At 49.5% G+C, this 12,410-nt stretch overlaps 1 non-coding gene across 1 annotated transcript; it reads right to left on the bottom strand.

Annotated features, from left to right (window-relative positions):
* Positions 1-5,406: 5,406 nt before the first annotated feature.
* Positions 5,407-5,544, bottom strand: LOC111527109. The gene has a single exon (XR_002726574.1). It is a non-coding gene; the product is annotated as a small nucleolar RNA SNORA69 (small nucleolar RNA).
* Positions 5,545-12,410: the final 6,866 nt, after the last annotated feature.

Below are 12,410 nucleotides of genomic sequence, written 5' to 3'. Positions count from 1 at the left end.
TGGTTTTGGTTTTTTTGAGACAGAGTCTCACTCTGTCGCCCAGGCTGCAGTGCAGTGGCACAATCTCAGTTCACTGCAAACTCCACCTCCTGGGTTCACACCATTCTCCTGCCTCAGCCTCCCAAGTAGCTGGGACTACAGGCGCCCACGACCATGCCCAGCTAATTTTTTGTATTTTTAGTAGAAACGGGGTTTCACCATATCGCCAGGATGGTCTCGATCTCCTGACCTCGTGATCCATCTACCTCGGCCTCCTCCCACAGTGCTGGGATTACAGGCGTGAGCCACCACGCCTGGCCTATTATCAGCGTTTTTCAGCAGAAGAAAACTGAGGCACACAGAGGCTAAGTCATTTGCTCTAAGTCACAGAGCCAGCATTTGAACTGGCCAGTCTCACTCGGATATATTCAAAACATCCTGGAAAATCAGCAGAGTAGGGTAGGTGGACAGTGGTCAGAGGAGTGGGGATCTCCGCCAGCATGAAAAGAATGCCCCAGAGTAGTGGAGAGGACAGAGACAGACACGGACTTGACCCTTGCAGCACCATCAGGGAGGCCACCAACACTAGGAAATGATGACTACAGGGCATCTAGGCATACAGGAACTTGGGCAGCTTCCCAAAATAGTCTTCTCATGGCCCAAACATGATACGGAAGCAGCTGAGAGCCACTAGATCCAAAGAGACCTCATGACCAGGTGTGGTGGCTGACACCTGTAATCCCAGCACTTTGGGAGGCCAAGGCAGATGGATCACCTGAGGTAAGGAGTTCAAGACCAGCCTGGCCAACATGATGAAACCCCGTCTCTACTAAAACTACAAAAAATTAGCCAGGCACGGTGGTGGGCACCTGTAATCCCAGCTACTCGGGAGGCTGAAGCAAGAGAATCGCTTGAAACCGGGAGGCCAAGATTGCGCCACTGCACTCCAGTGTGGGCAATGAGAGTGAAGCTCCGTCTCAAAAAAAAAAGACAATGGATATATCACTATAATCTGGGAAGACAGCTGACCAGGACTCTGGGGGAACACTCTGAGATATCATGCTCAAGCCCTAGTAACAGGGGATAGGGAGCAAGTATATTTTGTTTTCCATTACAACCATGGTGGAATAAAGGTTCTACTTCAGAAATTAATTTGAACATAAGAAATGAACATTATGTAATGTCTTGCACATCTAAGTTTGTGGTTTAAGATTAAATCTTCTGTAAAGGGTGGAAAAGTTTTTACCTATAACATGTAGGGGGAAACAAGCCAGCCTCAGACAGAAATTGGAAGCAGTAAATGAACTCTCTCTCAATTTCTCAGGCCAGTCTCGATGGCTCACACCTGTAATCCCAGCACTTTGGGAGGCCGAGGCGAGCAGGTCGCCTGAGGTCAGGAGTTGGAGACCAGCCTGGACAACATGGTAAAACTCCATCTATACTAAAAATAAAAAAACAAAAAAATATCCAGGGGTGGTGGCTCACGCCTGTAGTTCCAGCTACTCGGGAGGCTGAAGCAGGAGACTCACTTGGACCCAGGAGGCAGAGGTTGTAGTAAGCCAAGATTGTACCATTGCACTCCAGCCTGAGTGACAAGAGTGAAACTCCGTCTCAAAAACAACAACAGAAAACAATTTCTAACCTATGACGCCTCTGTTTCATTCTTCTCTGCTACTCCTAAATTTTTACATGTGTTCTGTTCAAACAGCCTAGACTACAAGGAACATTTCTTAATGCAGATCCCAAATTTCCAGTGGTCTAGGGATGGACACTGATTGGCCCAGCTTGGAGAAGTTGTAGACTCTTAGACAACCAATCAGCCTTGGGGAGAGGTGAGAGCCAAGTAGCAGAATATGGCTCCTGGGAATCCATCCCTGGGTGGGATGGAGTCTTCAGGAAGAAGGTTGGGTGGGTTACCCAGTAAGCATCCTATGGAGTGAGAACTCCATGTGAGGGAACCATCCTTCAAGGCTGAGCTCACATACCATCCTCTGGATGAGGGCTTCCCTAACCCCGACCATTGAATTTACCTATCTCTACAATTGTCCCTACAATTCCCAAGCACATTCGATCTATATTAATCTACATGGTCGTGGCCAGGTGCGGTGGCTCATGCCTGTAACCCCAGCACTTTGGAAGGCTGAGGCAGATGGATTGCTTGAGGCAGGAGTTTGAGACCACCCTGACCAACATAGCAAAACCCTGTCTCTACTAAAAATACAAAAATCAGCTGGGCATGATGGCATGCACCTGTAATCCCAGCTTCTTGGGAGACTGAGGCAGGAGGATTGCTTGAACCCGAGAGGCAGAGGTTGCAGTGAGCCAAGATCGCACCACTGCCCTTCAACCTGGGTAACAGAACAAGACTTGGTCAAAAAAAAAAAAAAAAACCGTAGTCTGGAGACAGCCCAGGTTCAGCTGTAGAAGTTAAACAAGCCAAAGGTTCACTTTCCCAACTATTGATCTAATTACATGACCTAGGATCAACCAAACAGACACAGTGTCCCTGTACTTAAACTTGGGAGCCAGTGACACAAAGCAGGGACAGAGGAGAGTCTATTTTACAGTGGTGACAGCAGCCGGGCCAGGAGTAGCACTGTCAGCGGTATAAGCAGCAGCATCTGTTGTGGGCATTCCTGGCACAGTGGGCTTTGTTGTCATGCTGACCAGGACACCCAGTGACGGGGGTTGAAGGTCGTGTGAATCTACCGTGCGTGCTTGACAGACCAGTTCTGTGGAGTGCTTTTGGTGGTAGCTTGGGCTGTGTTAACCTCCCACACTCCTGCCTGTTCTATAGGCTTGATTCTCCAGCTTTCCTGGAGACTTGGTGACTATCCAATATCCTGTCCGCAAACTCCATTTTCTACAAACATCATCAAAGTCGTATTCTGCTGCTTATAATCCTGACTGATCCATTTTTCCTTTTGGGAAGTACTCCTCCATCCTCATTTTAATAATATGTATTAGGAAGAAGCATTTATTTCCCATTCATATGTCCAGGTAGATAGGTGAAAACCCCTAACTTCTCTCCCTATTTCTTCTTCATTCCTCCTCCAAAGAAGATGGAGCACCTTATCTGATTGGTGAATGCAGCAGTCAGGATAGGCAAGGTTATGCTGTGGTAACAAGCAACTGCAAAATCTCAGTTGCTTAAAACAGCAAAGATTTCTTTGTTGCTCAAACTCCATGTCACTGTTTGTTGTCTCAGGGCTCCTCTCCATGTCGTCCTCACTCCGGAGCATAGGATAATGAAGCAGGTACCACCTGGACCACTAACTGTTACCATGTCAAATGGAAAAAGAGTTTGTGCAGCCAATCAAGCACAGGCTCTTAAAGCTCCCAGCTGGAGGTGATACACGTCACAACTAATGACATGTAACCGGCTAAAGCAAGTCACATGCCTGCACTTTACTCAAAGAGGGAGCCCACCATGTTCCCAGAGGAAGAAATGCAGCTATGTCATTACTGGGACAAATAATTAACACAGTGGGTTTGGGATGAAGGGATGTGTGGTAGTTCAACTTCATCTGGGTTCTCTTTTGGCAACCTGCTCACCTGTGACGGGCATGTGTTCCTGTCTGCTCTTGGTCACACAGTAAAACTCCCCAGGACTAGGCGATCAAGGGTGAATTTTTTTTTTTTTTTCCGAGATGGAGTTTTGCTCTGTTGCCCAGGTTGGAGGGCAATGGGGTGATCTCGGCTCCCCACAACCTCCGCCTCCCGAGTTCAAGAGATTATCCTGCCTCAGCTTCCCGAGTAGCTGGGATTACAGGCATGCGCCACCACGTCCAGCTAATTTTGTACTTGTAGTAGAGCTAGGGTTTCTCCACGTTGATCGGGCTGATCTCGAACTCCTGACCTCCCTCCTCGGCCTCCCAAAGTGCTGGGATTGCAGGCGGGAGTCACAGCGCCCAGCAAGAGTGAATTATTAAAAAGCCAATTTAACCAGAAAAAATAAAGCCACATTTACAAACATCTTTACCAGTGATAATGGTACTATTGTGATCTACATATGCTTGTCTCCTATTGGTTGATGCCTAAAAACTCATCGCTGTGGTTCCAGTGGGGGCTGCAAAGTGGTGAACACGTGACCCAAACTCAAAATGATTGAGCCAAGGCCAGGCGCACAGTGGTTCACACCTGTAATCTCAGCACTTTTGTAGGCCAAGGCGGGCAGATCACCTGAGGTCAGGAGTTCGAGACCAGCCTGACCAACATGGTGAAACCCCATCTCTACTAAAAATACAATAATTAGCTAGGCATGATGGCGCACGCCTGTCCTCCCAGCTACTTGGGAGGATGAGGCAGGAGAATCGCTTGAACCCAAGAGGCAGAGGTTGCAGTGAGCTGAGATTTCACCACTGCACTCCAGCCTGGGCAACAGAGCGAGATCCATCTCAAAAAAAAAAAAAAAAGATTGACCCAAGCTAGATCCTTCTAGAGTTATTCCCTGGGACTTTGTAATTGAAGTCAAGTGCAAAGTCAGTGGTGAAACTATGAGGCTGAACTCTGAGTCTATGAGAAATTCCTTTCATTCTGGGGTAATCCCCACTCCTCTGCCCACTGACCCCGCCCGACCCTGCTGATTCTCAAAGTATTATTTCAGAATCTACATTCAAATAATGCTTTGAATATTATATTCGAAGTATTAGAGTCACTTAACTAATACTTTGTGAAACCCACATATATGTATGTGTGAATATATCTGTGTGTATGTGTATGCACATATATAATGATATGTAGATGCATATATATACACACATATATATGTTATCAATTAATCATAAATAAGTACTACTACACTAATAACTTTAAACATTTATAATAACATATTTTATAAAGGGCATGATAAGAGTAGAAATATGGGGCCGGGCGTGGTGGCTAACGCCTGTAATCCCAGCACTTTGGGAGGCTGAGGTGGGCAGATCACCTGAGGTCAGGAGTTCAAGACCAACCTAACCAATATGGTGAAACCCCGTCTCTTCTAAAAATACAAAAATTAGCCAGGCATGGTGGCACATGCCTGTAATCCCAGCTACTCAGGAAGCTGAGGCAGGAGAATCACTTGAACCCAGGAGGCGAAGGTTGCAGTGAGCCGAGATCATGCCACTGCACGCCAGCCAGCCTGGGCAACAGAGCAAGATGCTGTCTCAAAATAAAAAGATTAAAAATATGGAATGTTGCTAAATATTTATTTCTCGCCCCCATGGATCACCATATATATGCTGTTTCCAGAACACTTTGAATATATCCAGAATTCTCGAGTGAGACTGTCAGATGCAAATGCTATCTCTGCCAATTGCTAGCTCTGTGAACCTGAAATACTTAATGTCTTTGTGCCTCAGTTTCTTCTGAGAGAATGAAACCAACATGCACCATTCTGTATTTTCACTCTGGTATTCTTTTATTTTATTTTTTCCCCCTTAGAATTGTCCATGTCAATCTGTCATGATTTTACTCTCACAAAGACAAAATCAAAAATCATTAACACAGCTTTTCTTTCAGCAGGATAATGGCGGTATTTAGTATTTCACAAAATGAAGCACTGTAATTGCAGCTTGCTTTTTCACTCTGACGTTCTAAATGCCCAATCTAGTCTTTTTTTTTTTTTTTTTAGACAGGGGTTCACTCTTGTTGCCCAGGCTGGAGTGCAATGGTGCAATCTTGCCTCACTGCAAACTCCGCCCTCTGGGTTCAAGCGATTCTCCTGCCTCAGCCTCCCAAGTAGCTGGGATTGCAGGCATGTGCCACCACACACAGCTAATTTTTGTATTTTTAGTAGAGATGGGGTTTCACCATATTGGTCAGGCTGGTCTCGAACTCCTGACCTCAAGTGATCCATCCGCCTCAGCCTCCCAAAGTGCTGGGATTACAGGCATGAGCCACCGCGCCCTGTCTGGTCTTGTCTTAAATAAAATGGCAAGCCATGATGAGGACCAAATTGAAGCAACTTTGGCAAAATTACATATTGTAACAAGCAGGCAGACTTGAAGTGGACCTGCCCACCTCAGATTTGCATCCTACCATTTGGGAATTCATTGCATGATCCACAGAGTCTGAACAGGAAGGCAGACAGGAGAGGAAGAGCCGACAGTGAGATAAATGGCCTCTCTGGAATAGCTAAGAGTACAATGGTATTGTGGATTATCTGAATCAGTTAGGATTCTGTAGCTAATAAAAGAAAGGAGATTCAAAGTGGTTTAAGGGATAAAGGGAATTTAATGACCTATAGAACTGAAAATCAAGGCTGGTCTCAGTGGCTCATGCCTATAATCCCAGCACTTTGTGAGGCTGAGGCGGGCAGATCGCCTGAGGTCAGGAGTTCGAGACCAGCCTGGCCAACATGAAACTTCGTCTCTACTAAAAATATAAAAATTAACCGGGTATGATCGCAGGTGCCTGCAATCCCAGCTACTCAGGAGGCTGAGACAACAGAATCACTTGAACCCACGAGGCGGAGGTTGCAGTCAGCCAAGATCTCGCTGTTGCACTCCAGCCTGGGCGACAGAGTGTGACTCCCTCTAAAAAAAAAAAAAAAAAAGCTAGGCATGGTGGCACATGCCTGTAGTCCCAGCTACTAGAGAGGCTGAAGCATGAGAAGAATAGCCCGGCTAATTTTTTTTTTTTTTTTTTTTTTTTTGTATTCTTTAGTAGAGACGGGGTTTCACCGTATTAGCCAGGATGGTCTCGATCTCCTGACCTTGTGATCCGCCCGTCTCGGCCTCCCAAAGTGCTGGGATTACAGGCTTGAGCGACCGCACCTGGCCGAGAATAGCTTGAACCCAGGAGGCAGAGGGTTGCAGTGAGCCGAGATCATGCCACTTCATTCCAGCCTGGGCAACAGAGAGAGACCCTGTCTCAAACAAACAAACAAAAATAACTGAAAAATCAAGATATAAGCTTCAGATGAGACTTGATCCTGGAACTCAAGTGATGATAACAAGGATCTGGCTTTTTCCTTGTCTCTCCATTTCCAGTTTTGTGGTGTTGGCTCCTTCATCAGGCTGTAATCCAGCTGCCTCCCCAGCAACTCCAAGCTGCCTCTCACTGCACTAAAATGGCAGCCACTGATCCAGACCTTATATCCTCACACCACAATGCCCAGGGAAAGAGAATGGCTCATTCAAGTGGCTCTTGGGTGGGTCTGGAATTAACTGTCTCTGAACTCTTTGGTCCAAATTGGGACACACACCCATTTCGACCCAATCAGGGTAACCAAGGGTTGTCTTAAATCAAGGAAGAGTAATTTGGCGCAGTGCCTCGCCTGTAATCCCAGCACTTTCGGAAGCCAAGAGGGGGCAGATCACGAGGTCAGAAGTTCAAAACCAGCCTGGCCAATATGATGAAGCCCCGTCTCTACTAAAAATACAAAAAATTCGCCGAGTATTGTGGTGCACGCCCGTAGTCCCAGCTAGTCGAGAGACTGAGGCAGGAGAATCCCTTGAACGCAGCAGGCGAAGGTTGCGGTAAGCCGAGATCACGCCAGGCCACTGCACTCTAGACTGGGCGATAGTGTGTGACTCTGTCTCAAAAAAAAAAAAAAAAAAAAAAACTCAGGGTCACTTTGAAATCCAATTTTTAGTTAGTATTTTGTATTCTTTATTTTTAAGGTTCCCAAAAAGTCTGGATTCAACCCCAGCGCTTTCTCAGAGGGCAGCTTCAGGTTTCTAACGGTGGACGGAGTGGGAGAGGCTTCGGTCAGCAGTGGTTGTGGGGAAGTTTGGGCGCAGCCCACGGCTCCATGCCCTGCGGCGGGGGCACGTGCAGGCACCAGCTTGAAAAACTCCATCGGGCACGGAGCTGACCCACTCGGGTCCGAAGCCAACCCTAGTCGGATCAAGCAGCTGAACGCAGGCCCTGGGACCTGGTGACAGCCGTTGCGACCTCGAGAGTTCTGCGGGTGGGTGGGAAGGAGGAGTGGCGCGCTGAGGGGGGCGTCGGGCAGTGTTCTGGACAGCGGGAGTCAGTGCCTCAACTTCCCCAGGATTCTTCCGTGGGAGCAGCCCACTCCCACACTCCGCCCCGCGTGGGAGACGAGCCCTGAGAACCAGAAGACACACCAGGCCAGGAGACTCCAGAGCCCTGCCAGAAGACTTGCTGAGACCCCACTGAAGGAAGCCCTACGGCCGCGCTGAGCTCACGCACTGAGTCCTGGTCTCCCGCAGAGAGCCAGGGGCAGCCCCTGCAGGAGGGGCGGGGGCGGGGCTAGGGGCGGGGCCCAAAGCTGGGCGTGGCCACGCCCCAGAGGATGAGCGGAGCCCCGCTAGAGTCGGGGGGTCTTCGAGGAGCTCCAACGCTCTGCTCCCCTTGGTGTCGCCGAGGCTGCTGGAAGGTGGTGAGACCATGGCTTGGAGAGGACGTGCTGGGAAGCTGGGTCTGGAACCCGCCAGGCTCGCGGTGGAACTGTCGCTGGCGAGGCACTGCTGCACCGGGACGGTGGGCTGGTGGGCTGGCCACTCTGGAGAACCTGAGCCTGCAGTTACCTCTGTAGCTGAACAGAGTATGGAGTATGGAGGGAGGAAAGAGAAGCTTTCCGAGATGGCCAGAGAGCAAGCCAGGCTGAAGGGCTCCGGAAAGGATCACAGGAAGTGGGCTGGAGGGTTCCTTGCGGGTGGAAGGAGGAGGAGAGAGCTAGTGAGCAGGCTTGGGGGACCGGGGCGTGGGGGAAAGAGGGCGAGGCTCCTCTCTTTCCTCTGTTGCTTGTGGGCGTGGTTGCAACCCCCACCCCCGCTTATCTGCGATGTCGGCCACAAAGATGTTGACCCGGAACCCACAGAAGGCCAGTGCAAAGAGAGGCCCGTGCCCTTTACTTTCTGCCTTATCTTGTAGGAAAAGAAAAACTTTTTATCCGAGGAAGGCAAGCCCTTTAAAATTATCAGGCCCATGGAGAGGATCGCTTGAGCCCAGGAGTTCCAGACCAGCCTGGGCAACATGGCGAAACGCCGTCTCTACAAAAAATACAGAAATCAGTCGGGTGTGGTGACTACTGTCGGTGGTCCCAGCTACTCAGGAAGCTGAGGCAGGAGGATCGCTTGAGCCCAGGAGGTCGAGGCTGCAGTGAACCAAGATCGTGCCACTGCACTCTGGGCTGGGGGACAAAGCCAAACTTTGTGACCAAAAAAAAAAAAAAAAATCAGGGCCAGAGAGGAATTAAAATGAGACAACAGTGACATCCGATTACCCCCTTTGAGCTATGTGTTCATCTCTTGAACTGCTTGCACTGGCTTGCTATTGCCATAAGTAGCTATGAATTAACCTAGTAATGCCACACTGGATACTATAACCCACCCCCTATAGCTTAACAGTATATAGCCAATCACTAATCAATGAGGTTCCTTTAAACCAATGAGAATTCATAACTTTGTATCAGCCCACTCCCTGTCCCCCATTTTTGCCTTTGAAAACCTGCTTGTGGCCAGGCGCGGTGGCTCAAACCTGTAATCCCAGCACTTTGGGAGGCCGAGACGGGTGGATCACGAGGTCAGGAGTTCGAGACCATCCTGGCTAACACGGTGAAACCCCGTCTCTACTAAAAAATACAAAAAGCTAGCTGGGCGAGGTGGCGGGCGCCTGTAGTCCCAGGTACTCGGGAGGCTGAGGCAGGAGAATGGCGTAAACCTGGGAGGCGGAGCTTGCAGTGAGCTGAGATCCAGCCACTGCACTCCAGCCCAGGCGACAGAGCAAGACTCGTCTCAAAAAAATAAATAAATAAATAAATACATAAATAAATAAAAGAAAACCTGCTTGTAACAAAGCCCTGATGGAGCTCATATCCAAGGTTACTTGGGTCTGAGTCTTCCTGGCAGCCGTCCTCCCTTTGTTTTTTTTTTTTTTTTTTTGAGACAGAGTCTCACCCATCGCCCAGGCTGGGGTGCAGTGGCCGGATCTCGGCTCACTGCAACCTCCGCCTCCCAAGTTGAAGCTGGGACTGTAGGCTTCTCCTGCCTCAGCCTCCTGAGTAGCTGGGACTATAGGCACCAGCCACCAAGCCCGGCTAAGTTTTTTTGTATTTTTTAGTAGAGACGAGGTTTCACCGTGTTAGCCAGGATGGTCTCGATCTCCTGACCTCGTGATCCGCCTGCCTCGGCCTCCCAAAGTCGTTTTTTGTTTTTTGAGACAGAGTCTTGCTCTTGTCACCCAGGCTGGAGGGCAATGAAGCGATCTCAGCTCACTGCAACCTCTGCCTCCCGAGTTCAAGCGATCCTCCTGCCTCAGCCTCCTGAGTGGCTGGGATTACAGGCAGGCACAATGACACCCGGCTAATTTTTCATATTTTTAGTAAAGACGGGATTTCACCATGTTGGCCAAGCTGGTCTTGAAGTCATGACCTCAGATGATCCACCTGCCTCGGCCTCCCAAAGTGCTGGGATTATAGGCGTGAGCCACTGCGCCTGGCCCCCTTGGGCTCAAGTAAACTCTTTGAGTCATATTTTGTGCCTCAGCCTCTTCCTTTTAGGTTGACAATTGACTCCCAGAATATGGAGGCTTCAGTTATGAGGAGCAGGGCCTTGGGTGAAGAGTGCCCACACTGACTCAAAGAGAGGTCCCCAGCTGGGGCCCAGCTTTGCCACCCTGTCCCCTCAGGAATCTCTCCCCGGACGCCTGTGCCTTTCCTGAGCCTGTGGAAATGTTAGTTTCCTCCACCTCCCCAGCATGATAGACTGTGAGGGAATAGGGTGATAGTGGCTCTAGAACTCCCCAGCTGACTCAGTGAACCTCTCTGTACTACCCCCACCAGCATGCCTGGAACCCAAACAGGGCACAGCTGAGAGGCTTCTCCCATGGGCCCTCCTACGCCACCAGTGAGGAAGTTGCAGGAGGCAACCCAGAGGGGCAGGAAGAACACAGGAGGGAGGGGACGCTGTACTCCCATAGCAGAGATGTCTGAGGGAGAGGGAGGGAGACAATTCGGGATGAGCTGAGTTACCTCCTGCCACCTGTCCTGTGACACCCCCCATCAGTCTCCCTCTTCTGTCCTCCTTACACCATCCCCATCTTGGGTCTATCCACACTCTCCTTGCTGTGGTCCTCATTCCCTGACATATTCCCTTTCCCATATAGCTGTGTTTCATGCCCTTCGGCCCCCTTGGACAGGCCAGCAGAATGCAGACTCCTCCAGGACAGACACACTCAGATCACCCCAAAATGGAAAGTGGGATCTGAGATAACAGAAACCAACTCCTAAAAGTCAGGAAACATGGCAATCCCCTCCCTTCCTGTCTTCTCAGCCTCTTTTGGAACATATGGTTGTATTGTATGCACCTTTATGTCTCCAAAGTAACCCTTACCTGGTCCGCATCTCCCTATTATCCCACCACCAGAACATCTGAATTGGAGCATGGGGGCTTCCTTAGTGGCAGGACTCTAGTAGGGGATGAGGAGCCAGGAGAGAAGGTGTATGAGGTACATGTCTGCCCCGGATGTCTGTCTTTCTGAGTAGCCCAGTGTGTCTCCATCTTATGCCAAAGAGGGAGGGAGACCTGGGTGGGGAGGGGCTCCCCCTACCAGGACACTTGAAGGGTCAGGTGCACCAATTCCCGTCCCCACTACCACTACCTTCTGTTCCTGGGCTATCGTCCCCTGTTGCCTCCATTCGAATGCTCTTTCCCCAGATCTTCCCAGGGCTACTTCCTCTGGATGCCATCTGGGTCTCAGTTCAAATGTCATATCTTCCAAGATCTTCCCTAAAGCCACCACCCTCCCCCCCAAAAAAACACACACCACATTCTATGCCACAGCCCTTGCTGTATTTTCTGCTTACTGCTTACTGATTTTATCTTACTGCTGGTTTTTTTTTGGGAGGGGCCGTGTTTTGTATTGTTTTGTTTTTTAGATGGAGTTTCGCTCTTGTTGCCCAGGCTGGAGTACAATGGTGCCATCTCGGCTCACCGCAAACTCTGCCTCCCGGGTTCAAGCGATTCTCCTGCCTCAGCTTCCCAAGTAACTGGGATTACAGGCATTCACCACCACGCCTGGCTAATTTTGTATTTTTAGTAGAGACGGGGTTTCACCATGTCGGCCAGTCTGGTCTCAAACTCCTGACCTCAGGTGATCCGCCCGCCTTGGCCTCCCAAAGTGCAGGGATTACAGTCGTGAGCCACTGCACCCGGCCTAATTTTTGTATTTTCAGTAGAGACAGGGTTTTACCATGTTGGCCAGGCTGGTCTTGAACTCCTGACCTCAAGAGATCCACCCACCTCAGCCTCCCTAAGTGCTGGGATTACAGGGGTGAACCACCGGGCCCGGCCTGATCTTATCTTATTTATTAATTTGTTGACATGGTAACTGTCCCTGTCACCTCTCACCCTCAGGATGAAGGTTTCCTGAGGGCAAGGACCTTGTCTTTTTCATGTCTGTATGCCCAGATCCTAGAACAATGCCTGGCACATTGAAGGCACTCAATAAATAGGTATAATTGAATTAAACACAGA

The sequence above is a fragment of the Piliocolobus tephrosceles genome, chromosome 16 (genome assembly GCF_002776525.5).
Source record: "Piliocolobus tephrosceles isolate RC106 chromosome 16, ASM277652v3, whole genome shotgun sequence".
NCBI lineage: Eukaryota > Metazoa > Chordata > Mammalia > Primates > Cercopithecidae > Piliocolobus > Piliocolobus tephrosceles.
Note: the sequence above shows the minus strand (reverse complement) of the source record. Positions and strands in the feature narration are given on the sequence as shown.